This window comes from Mesoplodon mirus, assembly GCF_964341445.2.
Source record: "Mesoplodon mirus genome assembly, contig: SUPER_14_unloc_3, whole genome shotgun sequence".
NCBI classification, from domain to species: Eukaryota; Metazoa; Chordata; class Mammalia; order Artiodactyla; family Ziphiidae; genus Mesoplodon; species Mesoplodon mirus.
Window position 1 is genome coordinate 883,100 of NW_028295758.1, and position 13,473 is coordinate 896,572.

Here is a 13,473-nt window from a genome sequence, read left to right on the forward strand (position 1 = left end):
TATTCCTTCAACAGGAAGAATTTCCCAAAGGAGATCAAGGGAAGGAAAGGGTTTTCCAGAGACTGAGACCACGTGAGCGGGGGTGAGAAATGGCCTCAGGGTCCTGCGGGGAGCTCTGAGAGCCACGGGCCACGTGGTGCCTGCGTGCATTAAATGTAGGCGAGTAGCTTGCCCTGGGAGAGGGGTGGTCACCCCAGAGCTCCAGCTAGAGGCCTCTGCCCCAGATTAGAGCCCAGTAGCTCCTACCAGGCCCAGGGCCCTGGAGACTGTAGGATGGGCCCTGGGAATGGAGCTCTAGACAGCAGGCAGATTTCCAGGCAGTGGCTGGGACAGGCTGGGGAAGGCAATGACTGCCCCTGACCATTCAGAATATTTTGCTCTATGTTCCTGTGTGTATGTGGGTGTGTGAGTGTGTGTGTGTGTGTGTGTGTGTGTGTGTGTGTGTGTGTGTGTGGTAGTGCAGAGAAGAGCGAGATGAATGGGGGTAGAGTGCTTACCAGATATAAAGTCTGCGTGGTAAAGTTCTTGTCACCCTGCCTGGACCTGGCTGACACTCGGTGTACGTAAGAGTGTATACAGAATTCTTGTTAGGGGTGTTTTATGAGACAGTAACTCATACACCCATGTACACTCTGATGCAGCAAAAATATCACACACCCCACATTTAACTTCCTTAGTAAACCACACACAGCACATGGAGGTATATACACGGATCCCTCCTGTACTACATTCTCATACAACCCACCTGTATCACAATCCTCTCCTCCAACACCAAACGCTGGAGATGAGATATGTATATAGACACTCACACTATATATATAGGACACACACACACACTCACACTATATATATATATATATATATATATATATATATATATATATATATATGTATCTCCACAACTCTCGCACAAACACAGCTAACTTCAGCCATCGCTAAATACCTCTGTAAGAACCAGTCACGTGTCATACACACCACACTTGTAACACATTCTTGAGTAATGCCAGACCCGCTTTGTACAAACCACAGTAAACCACAGTCTCAGTAACCCATGTCAGGATTGCCAGAGAAAATATGGGCTATCCAGTTCAATTTGAATTCCAGATAAAGAACAAGTAATTTTTCAGTATCAGTATGTCCCAAATATTGTATGGGCCATACTTACACTAAAACTAAGTAAGAACAAATACTGCATGGGAATACTTACACTAAAAAATTATTCTGGGTTTATCTGAAACTGAAATTTAACTGGGTGCCTTGTATTCTTGTTCGCTAAGTCTGGCAACCCTTATATACTTACCACCAGCTGATGTATTATATATTTATTGTAGTTTTGTTTAGTGTGTGTCTTCCCCTACTAGAATGTGCAGCGTTACCAAAGACTACAACAATGGAAGAGTGCCGGATACACAGGAGTAGCTGCTTACTGAATCTTGGTGAATGAATGAATGAACACGCACCATAAATACAAGCCACACCATGTAATGAGGAAACGTTACATGTCCCAGAATTCCTGACTTGTGAACAGAAAAAATGCACACAAAGGCCACAGACACAGATAGACACATCTGCACTGTGCTCCCCATGCCAACCCCACACTTACCACAGACTTAACTGATACACATCACTCACTCTTCCCACACACTCACAGTCACCACCGAGGCCTACATTACCAACTAGACAGTGAGAGAATAAGTATTGATTGGAATTAAATCCTGGAGGATCCACTGGGAACCACACTCTCAACTGTGTGTATTCACTGCACCTGACACGTGTCACACACTCAGTAAATATTTGTGAACAGAGGACTGATGAACCCACCCTGAGCCTTTCATTCCTCCCTCAGGAATCTCGAAGTCACAAGAGGATCCCCCTCGGCTTGGATCCACTGTGGTGGCCCAAGGCTGCAGCCCAGGGGCAGTGGAGGTCTCCTCCGCCCCTAAATACTTCTTCTGTACTTCTACTCCGCGCAAGCTCAGCTACGCTGGTAAGGGCGCGGGGCTCCTCAGGTGAGGGGGTGCTTGGCTGTGAGGCAGGAGGCACACAGATCCCAGGGAGGCTGAGAGGAAATCCAGGGTCATCAGAGGTGATGAGGGCTCTGTGGAGGAGCCTGGGCAGGATGGCTGAGCTGTTCCGAGGGCGTGGATGCCAGCTGAGTCTGGGGGGGCGGTGTGAATACTGGTAGTACCATGGTGGGGAAGTCAAGGAGCAGGGGCCGGAAAGGTCTGGGCTTGAGGTGGAGGGAAGAGGGACCAGATTAAGCATCTTCAGAGGAAAATGTAGGCTTTGTCTTTGCCTTTGCTTCCAGAGAAGGACAGAGTTCTGCATCATACACCTCCAGCCTGAGAGCAGGACCATCCAGCTCAGGTCCACACAGCTCACACATACATCTGCCCTCCAGGCACAGCCCTTCTCACAGCACACATAAACCCCAAGCACCACAGCCCCATTCCACAAGTAACGCACCACCGATATTACCAAAATCACACTCCTTGTCATACACGCATCCAGCCGCATCCCTCACATACCACAGCCCTCACCACCATACTCCACACCCCTGTATACAAACACCGCTCCAGTATCCCCCCCACGCACATGAAAAGCCCACAGATGACACCAGATACACCGCTCCATCCTACGGCCAACAGACACCAAGCTCACGACATAGCTACGTCATGCAAATGTCCCTCTCTCGTCTACCACACCTGCTCCCTCAGCTTCCGGCACGGCCCATGCATGTTATTATGGTTTTAATTTCCTTTTTCAGCAATGCGGAGATTTCGAGACACTGCCTGGCCTACAGCACCCCTAGCCCAGGTTCAGGAAGAAGGGGAGACCGCTCCCCCATCACACTGTGTCTCCTCCTCACTCTCTTCACCCTGTAAGGACTATCTGCACCCAGACAAAGAGGAAAGGGGCATGAAAATATACTACATGCAGGTACAAGTGAACAAGGGTGTCGCTGTCTCCTGGAAGACAAAGAAACCCTTGGAGTTGCCTGAAAAGCAGCTGACGATAGAAGAAGTGACCCTTCCTGAGGATGCGTGCACAGTAGGCACTTGCCCCTCTGATGTGTTCACCGAAAGCCTCCTGTCTGACAGTGAGCCCACTGGGGAGGAGAAAGAGTATGAGGAAAGGGCAGAGCCAGGCAGCCCATCAGGGTCACCTGCCGTCGAGGAGAGACCCAGGGACAAGACACTGGACTGGATGGTGACCATGGAGACCGGCTTCAGGTGCATGGCCTGCTGCCGGGTCTTCCCCACCTTGGAGATCCTCCAGCAGCACGTGTAGGGCGGTGTCCTGCAGGGCTTCAGCTGCCGTGTCTTTCATCTCAACATGGCCCAGTGGATGGGCAATGTGGAATCCGAGAGCACCCCTGAGGAGGAGGAGGAGGAGGAGGAGGAAGAGAAGCAAGAAGAAAAGGAGAATGAGGGAGAGCAGCCCACGGGGGAAGGCCCCAGCCCAAAGAGACCCCGCAGGCAGGGTCTTTTCTCTCCTTTGAGTTCCAAACAGCAACTGAGATTCATGGGACAGAAGATCCTGGAAGACGGTGTGGCCGTCCCTTGGAAGAGGTAAGGCTTGAGGCTGGCAGTCTTCTGAGCCTATGTCACGAGGGCCCAGAGGAGTCTAAGGGAAGGGGCCGCACACATGTGCTGGTTGACCTAATGGCTCTGCAGTTGCATCAAATGGGACACACCCAGCACTAACAAAGGCATTGACCTCTGTTGACGTAAACAAGAAGGTGGAGCCTTTTCCTAGGAGTTTTCTCAGGGTCTGCACGATGGACCTCAACTCTTAGAGGACGTACTGCCAGCAGCTCCTTCTCGGCAGAGAGAGCCAGGAGTGGTCTCAAGAGAGGACAGGGGCCCTTGCAGGACCAGAACTTTGAGGTCTGAGAGCCTTGGGCCTGAGCCGAGATCTCACCCGGACCACTGGACCTAGCCTTCTGTGACAAAGGGGAATATGAAAGAGAGTCACGTGGAAATGAGGTCCCCTGAGATATGGAAATGTTCCAGAACCTTCGTTGCGTGGTAGTTGATCTGGAGCCAAGCTCACTGTGGTGTGTGTGGCTCTGAGCATTAAGGCAATGCTGGAGGGTAACCCTGACCAGCAGAGCTTGGAGTGCTTCTTGTCTCTTCCTGTCCTACCTCATTTGTTTTATCCCTTCCAGGGAGAAGAAAGGACCCTCGGGAGAGTAGCAGACAGAATGCCGTGGTCTGAAGGAGGATGAAGGGACCGGCACTCAGTCTAACATCATATGACAATAGAAGCGTCCTATGCAATAAAGGGCATTTTCCAAACCTTTCCTGGAGCTTTTATTTAAGGACATTTTTCTATCTATGCATCTATCTGTCATCTACATCTGTATCTTTCAAGGTTTGTGAACAAGCTTTCACATAAGCACTAGAGACGTCCGCCAGCATTTTCCAGAAGAGGCCTGCAAATTGCTGGGGACTCCTCACAAATAGGGAACGGCCACAACCCCTGCCACACAGACTATGCGCGTGGCCCTCCTGACGTACTCCCACTCTCTCTCTGAATTTCCCAACGTCTGAGATGAGGGTGCTGGCTGGAGGCAATGATCACGTGCAGGCTGAATCTTCTCCAGATTCTGATTCTCTTCCTGGGCATATCGTCCTCAAGCACAGTCTCCATGTCCCTGGCCACACTGATCTCTCTCCTTCAGTCCTTCCCTCCCTCACTCCCCTGCCTCCCAGTGCAGAGAATACATTTTTGCATTTGAGACGACATTTATTTTTGGTTCACAGAATTCTCACCTGTTCTACTGTGGCCTCCGTTGTGAACATTCCAAAGCTGAGACTTTTCTGTTTTTCTCCCTCATTTCTGCTGAGTCTTTACCTTCCTAATGCAGTGAACTCAGAGTGCCTAGCTGACTGGATGGGGAAAAAGATCCAGGGGGCAAAGAGAAATAATAAAAGAATATATCAGTTAATTTTTCATAGTGTTATCCAACTACATATTTTTAAAATTTTGGAATAATATTAGGAATCTTCTCTTTATATAAAAACTGAATTATCGGGCTTCCCTGGTGGAGCAGTGGTTAAGAATATGCCTGCGAATGCAGGGGACATGGGTTCGAGCCCTGTTCTGGGAAGATCCCACGTGCCACGGAGTAACTAAGCCCGCGCGCCACAACTACTGAGCCTGCGCTCTAGAGCCCGTGCCACATCTACCGAGCCCACGTGCCACAACTACGGAAGCCTGCGTGCCTAGAGCCCATGCTCCGCAACAAGAGAAGCCACTGCAATGAGAAGCCCATGCACCACAGCCAAGAGGAGCCCCCGCTCACTGCAACTAGAGAATGCCCGCTGGAAGCAACGAAGACACAATGCAGCCCCAAATAAATTAATTAATTTTAAAAAATTGAATTAGTTTCAAGGGTACAATGTATAAAAGTACAATAAAAGCCCCCCTTCATAACCCCCCAACCCCACTCTCAAGATGGAATCGATATGCTGTGATACAATTTATAGTCGTAGTACTACTCCTCCTCCCACCACATCCGAAATCCTCTGAGCCAGGTGCAGCAGCTTCCTTTCACAATGCTAGGACCCGCCACAAGACACATGATAATCCCTTTGGACATTTCAAGGAGCGGCACCAAGGGAACAGTACCGGGGAAATGCCACTGACAGCTCAGAATATCCATGGCATTTCTAGAGCCTCGGCACTGCTCTCGCTCTGGGAATGAAGGTCCAAAAAGCACATCGGAGAATGTTCATAGTTGTAAACAAGCTCCACCTTTGAAACACAATCTACATAGAACCACATATACAAGCCTGCACGATGGATGAAGCCAAGGTCTCCTCCATGATTTCCCTTCTGACCACCTTATTGTCTCCTCAACCATAAAAGGTGAACTTGAAACTCAGGACCTTGCCTTGTCACCAGAAACATCCAAGCTTGGATCAGTCTTTCTAAGACCAGATACTTGCTCTCTGAACTATTAGAGACTTGTCACATACACACAGGTAGAACAGGATTATTTCTATCTACCTGGGGACTTGGAGTCTTTCACATTGCTCCTGTTAAAACTCTCACAACAGCAAAACTTTACCTACAAAGGGTTCAAGCTATGACACTCCCAACTTCCACAAACCTCCTCAGCTCTTGTGAGTCACATGCAGCCAATTCCAGGAATTGGAAACATGGTTGTGAGGATGAAACTGACTTTGGGGCTCCCCTTGGATATGGTCTTCCAGACTTACCAAAAGGCCATTAAGAGGAAGGTTTACCCCACCTCAGGGAAACCCGAGGCAGTACTTGCAGTCAAGGGCTGGCCATGGCTTCTGAGCTACATCCAAAAAGAATTTCATACTGTACCTGGATCTGCTGAAGCCATTTCTGACTGTCCGAGAGCCAGCATGTACCGCTCCTCAACTGCCTACATTGTGGCCGCTCCTCAACTGCCTCCATTGTGGATCATCAGTAGGGCTGTCAGATTTAGTACATAAAAATACAGGATACCCAGTTAACCTTGAACTTCACATGAATAATAAGTCATTATTTTTAGTATAAGTAGATCCTATGAACTATTTGGGGCATACTTATCTTCAAAATGTACTCGTTGTTTTTCAAACATTCATATTTAACTAAACAGCCTATATTTCATCTGTCAACCCTACTCAGCAGAAATGATGGAGGCTCATAGAGATCCAGGAGACGCCTCAGCGCCTCCTCAGCTTTTATTTCTACGTCCTGGACAGCGAGCACGAACCTTCCACTCCGTCATTGGCTAGAATGGAAGATATTCTCTGTTTTAGAGCTTTTTCTACTTGTCATTGTTATTATCTTCCTTATTTTAAAGAGATGTTTATTTTTCCCCAAACTTAATAGCTCATCCAAAAGTATTTCAAAGTTCATTAGACAAGGGAAAAACAACATGGTTCTGAAAAGTGAAGGAAACCGCCTGGTGTTTAGTAAAGAAGTAGTAGGGAGATTGAAAAAGCCAAACTTAATAAGCAGATCTCTCCAAGGGTATTTTCAGAGCTTGATACCCTCCCACACCCTGAAAATATTATTACATCAAGAATGTAGAACTGCTAACCAAATGTAAGGCTCCCATATGATTCTATCAAACTGAGGATGCTTCTTTACTAAGCAGTGAGCACACTTGCTGCCCCAGGGACCTTGGCAGTTGCAACGTAGGGCTCTTCCCTTTGGGATGGAAACAGCAAGTTTTCCTGTGGTCTACACGCTGGCCCCAAAAATACTACACTCTCAATACTTGTCAACTTTAAGTATTTTCCTACATATCTCCATTTTTCTGTTACTATTTGGACTACATCCTAGACTTGACACTACATAAATTGCATTCAAGAAGCTATTTTTAAAAGTTGGTAGGAAACCTTAAATCTATGGCTTGCAGTCCCTGGCTTACTTTCATCCAGGTGCATAAGGGTTTTCAAAAGTAGTCAGGTTAGTTACCCCGTATCACAGCCCCACGCTTGTGTCACAGATATAAAAATGGAACATGATATTTAAGGTTTTAGTTGCCAAATCATCAAGCCTCCCAGACAGAGGCAATAGAGCAAAATGATTACAGAGGCATGGATTTTGATTTGCTCCAGTGTCTTGGGCAAGTCACTTGGCCTCTGTATTTATTTGTACTTATCTGCACTTATCTGTCACTTGGGGGTCATAATTGTACCTGGTCCATGGGTACGCTGTACAAATGATCTGTAAAGTAGTTACAAGAAACCGACACAGAGTAAGCACTCCACAGACATTGGCTATTAGCTATTGGAAATATTTCTCCGTGAAACAGATGACATTATCCGTGGATGACTCGGTGGGAGACAGTGAATCACAGAATCACAGCATGTTGAAAGTGACCTAGTTCACACTCTAATGTGAAAAGAAGAAAAGTGTGCATGGGTAGAAAATGTCTGAAACTTTACACAACAAAGAGTTCATCATGTTAACTTGGAGGATTAGAATAAATCAGGAAAGGAGGAAAGAAAAACTTGAGTGTCATTCAATTTCTCTATCATTTGTGTTTCTACACTGAGACTCTGAGTACACTGGAAGTGCAATTTTTTTTAATGTGGCGGGATAAAGGTTTTCAAGTTTTCCTGATCCATCCGTATTATTATCTCAGAATTGCTGGCATTTCTTGCCATCTTTGGATCTACACCCATGTGAGTCAGTGGGCCATTCTGGACGGAGGAGATAATAGAGCAGAAGTGAAGTGAGAGAAAAGGAGAGACAAGATTTTCTCTTTTCTCTTCAAAGAGGAAAGGTCTTTGGAATGGGAACAACTCACAACCAAACTTTGGGGAAAGGATGTGATGGAAAATGAGACAAACATCCTACCCCTGTGATGAGAAGGATTCCCTGGGCTGGATGGAGGGAGGTCACAGGTGGCTGGACAAGGAAACCAACTAGGGAGAAACACACACAAGTGCAGAGCAAACACCCTGAGGCCACTCAGCCTGACTCCATGCAAACATGTGTCCAGCAGACAGCCCTTCACCTGTGGCTCCCCAGCAAGACAGGTACCTCGGGGGTGCCAACTCATTCTGAGTCCATTATGCCTGGCCATTCATAAACCGCTGTCTAACGTGTGAGGAATAAACTCTCAATGTTTATGAGGAAATTGCGGAAGGAGATTGAAAGGTTACTTAAACGAAAAAAAAAGAAGTTCAGGAAGGCAAGATGGTAGAGAGACAAGAAAAAGACCTTAAAAGATAGAAAGGATTTGCCAAAGAAGAGAAAGCAAAAGAAATGATTCCGAATGGGTTAACCTGCAGCTAGGAAGTTAAGGAAGATTATTGATGGGTGAAGACTATGGAATAAAGTGAATAAAATTTCTCAGAAGTTGCTGAGAATATGGTAAGCAGCATGATTATCAAATTATGAATTGGCTGCAATGGCATTCTAGGGGGACACTAGGAAGGGGAAGCAAATGTTCCTGAGATGACAGTAGCAGGTGGAAAGTTGTTTCAGGGGAAGATCAGTCTTGCAGAGGGTGTATCAGAGGAGGGCAAGTGTGAGCAAGCAAGGAAATACTAAGTGTATACGGTTCCTTCACTGAGTGCACCCAGCCCTGCGGTCAGCCTTGAGAACAAGCAGGACTTCAGGTACTGGAGCTACATTTCAGTCATCAAGACTTGAGAAGACACCCTTAACTCAGGTCTTCTCTTCAAACTCCATCTTTCCTTCTTGACCTTCATTTGGCCTCTTCCCTTACCCTCCAGCTGTGGACTGAGGCCACAGAGCAAGATGGGTCACTAGTGTCCTCCATCCCCTGGCGACTGTGGTTCACATCACTGGAGTACCAAAGGCAATAACCAAGTAACAGACACAAGAGTGTATGAAGAAGAAGAGATTCTGATAAGGCTTTCTGTGACAGTGTGGGCCAAGTCGGCTCTATATGGCTGGTATCACGTGAATTATGAGCAGCCTTAGGGGAGAAGTCCTCAGAAGGCAGAGCCTGGCTCTCGAGAGGCTCTGCGTGCTCACAGCCCACTCCAAGACCTCAGTTACAGCTTCGGCCCCCAATATCTCTCCCTCTGCCTGCTCACAGTTTTTGAAGTCTTCTTTCCTCCACATTTCTCTTGAGAGGTGGAGGAGGAAGATGAGCTTCAGGCCAGCTCAGACTCCCCTGGGATCCCAGCAGGATGCCTATCATTAACCTCCCACCTTCTAGGAAGCTCCTAAGATCTTCACATTTGGGGCAGTTCTCATTTCAGCTGTGCTTCAAATTGCTGGCTGGAGACGGCCTGTTGGAAGGTGGCTAAAAGCAAGTAGCAATCCTTCGGGCAGCCTGGCCCTTCTCGACTGTCAGTCATCTTCAGGGATATTCTGGGAAATGTTGTTTGTTCTAGAGAAGGGAGGGAAACAATCCAATTGTCCAATAATGCTTGAATGGAAAATAAATGATGCTATATGCATGTGATCACATAATATCAAACAGTCAAAAATCAAAGACCTAGATCTCTATGGATTCACGTGGATAAATCTTGAAAACATAATATTGATTGAAAGAAAATAAGATAAACAATGTTAGATTGTGATAACAGGTATGTAAGTGTTTAAATATTTAAATCAATTCAACATATTGCTTCTATATATACAGATGCAAGAAAATAAACTTTATCCAAAGAACACATTATTTACATTTAATATGCTCATTTATCTAGGAGACCCAAAAGAACCCACAGATAAACTAGCAGGAACTAATAAGACGGTTCAACAAGGCACACACATACAAGATCAATAAATTTTAAAAGTCAAACAGGCTCCTCTACACTGGCGATAACAAATTAGAAACTGTAAAAGAAAATAAGAAAAAAAGAAGATCTAAAAATTGTCACAAGAGCCGTATAAATTATTTAGAGCTAAGCATACGTAGAAGGCAATATAACTAACGAACTGAGTACGAACAGTTAAACTCCGCCCAACCCAAGGTTAGGAAAAGACTGTTGTTACTTTATGAGAACAGACCCTCTTCTTAAGGAGCAGATCAGTAAGTGAGAGTGAATCAAAGAAACACAGCATTTGAAAAGTCAGCTAGTCCAAGCCTCTTGATCGCACATACAGAAGCTGAAGCCCAGATAGGTTGAGTTACTTGCTAAAGGGCCCAATGTCCTGACTCAAGGACTAGCATTTTTCACTCAGTCGCAAGACACAATCAAATGCAGTACCTTGGAAAGAGATGGGGAAAAAATGAAGAAATCAATTATATAGTTCCTCATCTTTAAGTACAGAAATAGCCGTGACAAAATTACACGTATTGAGGGAAAATTGAAATGCAGAGTTTAAAATGTCAATAATCCACAGGGAAACTGGAGACCATTTAAAACATTCATATTAAATCTCTCTAGAAAAGACATTAAAAGATCTCCAATCAAAATGTGAATTTTATAATAGACATGGTATGATACAATTTATAATAGATATGGTAGGAACCTTTCCCTTTCACGGGAAAGCTTCGGCTGGGAAAAAGGAATTGTTCTTGAAAATGGGGCCTGTGCTATTGCAGACACTGTGCTCAACCTAGGTCCACCGAATGCTCTGATGTCATCACTGAGGTCACAGAATTCCACTGTGAGCCTGGCAACCTTGCAAACATAACAGCCCTGGTGAGCACTAGGCACTACTGCTGGTTCACCAAGTGGTACAAGTTTTTCAGCCATTTAGGAGACTTGACTATTTTTGTTTGTATTGAATCATTTCAACGGATTGCCCAAGAGCCAAGAAGGGCCAACCTGTAGGGAAGAGGAGGAGTTGGACATCTCTTGAGGCATCTTCTAAGGGAGACTTCTAGTTGGTACGATGGAACGGCGACAAAAGAGGAAACATCTGGAAAATGAAGAGTCCCAGGAAACTGCCGAGAACGGAGGAGGTATGTGGGGGGCAACTTGTCTGGGGCACATGGGTTTCTGCCAAACTGAAGCTTCTCTAGGAAGCGGGGGACTGAGAACGTGTCACCTGTGAAGCAGGGAGCGAGAGACCTTGTCTCACTGATGCTGCCGTATCTATCCGGAGGGTCCCTGTGGTGTGAGACGGCACAGAACGGCCAGATGCCCCCTGGGAGATGGGAGGTCAGCTCCGCTGGTCTGAGGACTCTCTCCTGGGGCAGCCGGGCCTGGAGCTTTGTCGGACTCACAGCAGGCTGCATCCTGCTTGCACAGACCTAGAGGTGCAGCTTTTCTCAGTCCCCGATTTCTCTCTTATGCTCTTGGATCTTTCCTAGGGGTCATGAGGTGGGGGATGTGAAGGATGCAAGGATGCTGAGAGAGACCCATGAGTTGCTTGGCCTCTTTTACCAAAGTGGAAAGAGAAGCCCCATGAGTTGAAGGCCCTGTTGAAAAATATCTTGACAAGTGGAATGCACTTTGAAAGAAGATTGTTTGTCTAGGGATGGTGTCATATTGAAAGCAAGGAGGTTTTATTCCTTCAACAGGAAGAATTTCCCAAAGGAGATCAAGGGAAGGGAAGGGTTTTCCAGAAACGGAGACCGCGTGAGCGGGGGTGAGAAATGGCCTCAGGGTCCTGCGGGGAGCTCTGAGAGCCACGGGCCACGTGGTGCCTGCGTGCATTGAATGTAGGCGAGTAGCTTGCCCTGGGAGAGGGGTGGTCACCCCAGAGCTCCAGCTAGAGGCCTCTGCCCCAGATTAGAGCCCAGTAGCTCCTACCATGCCCAGGGCCCTGGAGACTGTAGGATGGGCCCTGGGAATGGAGCTCTAGACAGCAGGCAGATTTCCAGGCAGTGGCTGGGACAGGCTGGGGAAGGCAATGACTGCCCCTGACCATTCAGAATATTTTGCCCTATGTTCCTGTGTGTGTGTGTGTGAGTGTGTGTGTGTGTGTGTGTGTGTGTGTGTGTGTGTGTGTGGTAGTGCAGAGAAGAGCGAGATGAATGGGGGTAGAGTGCTTACCAGATATAAAGTCTGCGTGGTAAAGTTCTTGTCAACCTGCCTGGACCTGGCTGACACTCGGTGTACGTAAGAGTGTATACAGAATTCTTGTTAGGGGTGTTTTATGAGACAGTAACTCATACACCCATGTACACTCTGATGCAGCAAAAATATCACACACCCCACATATAACTTCCTTAGTAAACCACACACAGCACATGGAGGTATATACACGCATCCCTCCTATACTACGTTCTCATACAACCCACCTGTATCACAATCCTCTCCTCCAACACCAAACGCTGGAGATGAGATATGTATATAGACACACACACTATATATATAGGACACACACACACACACACACACACACTATATACATGTATCTCCTCAACTCTTGCACAAACACAACTAACTTCAGCCATCTCTAAATACCTCTATAAGAACCAGTCACGTGTCATACACACCACACTTATAACACATTCTTGAGTAATGCCAGACCCGCTTTGTACAAACCACAGTAAACCACAGTCTCAGTAACCCATGTCAGGATTGCCAGAGAAAATATGGGCTATCCAGTTCAATTTGAATTCCAGATAAACAACAAGTAATTTTTCAGTATCCGTATGTCCCACATATTGTATGGGCTATACTTACACTAAAACTAAGTCAGGCCAAATACTGCATGGGAATACTTACACTAAAAGATTATTCTGGGTTTATCTGAAACTGAAATTTAACTGGGTGCCTTGTATTCTTGTTTGCTAAGTCTGGCAACCCTTATATACTTACCACCAGCTGATGTATTATATATTTATTGTAGTTTTGTTTAGTGTGTGTATTTCCCTACTAGAATGTGCAGCATTACCAAAGACTACAACAATGGAAGAGTGCCGGATACACAGGAGTAGCTGCTTACTGAATCTTGGTGAATGAATGAATGAACACACACCATAAATACAAGCCACACCATGTAATGAGGAAACGTTACATGTCCCAGAATTCCTGACTTGTGAACAGAAACCATGCACACAAAGGCCACAGACACAGATAGACACGTCTGCACTGTGCTCCCCATGCCAACCCC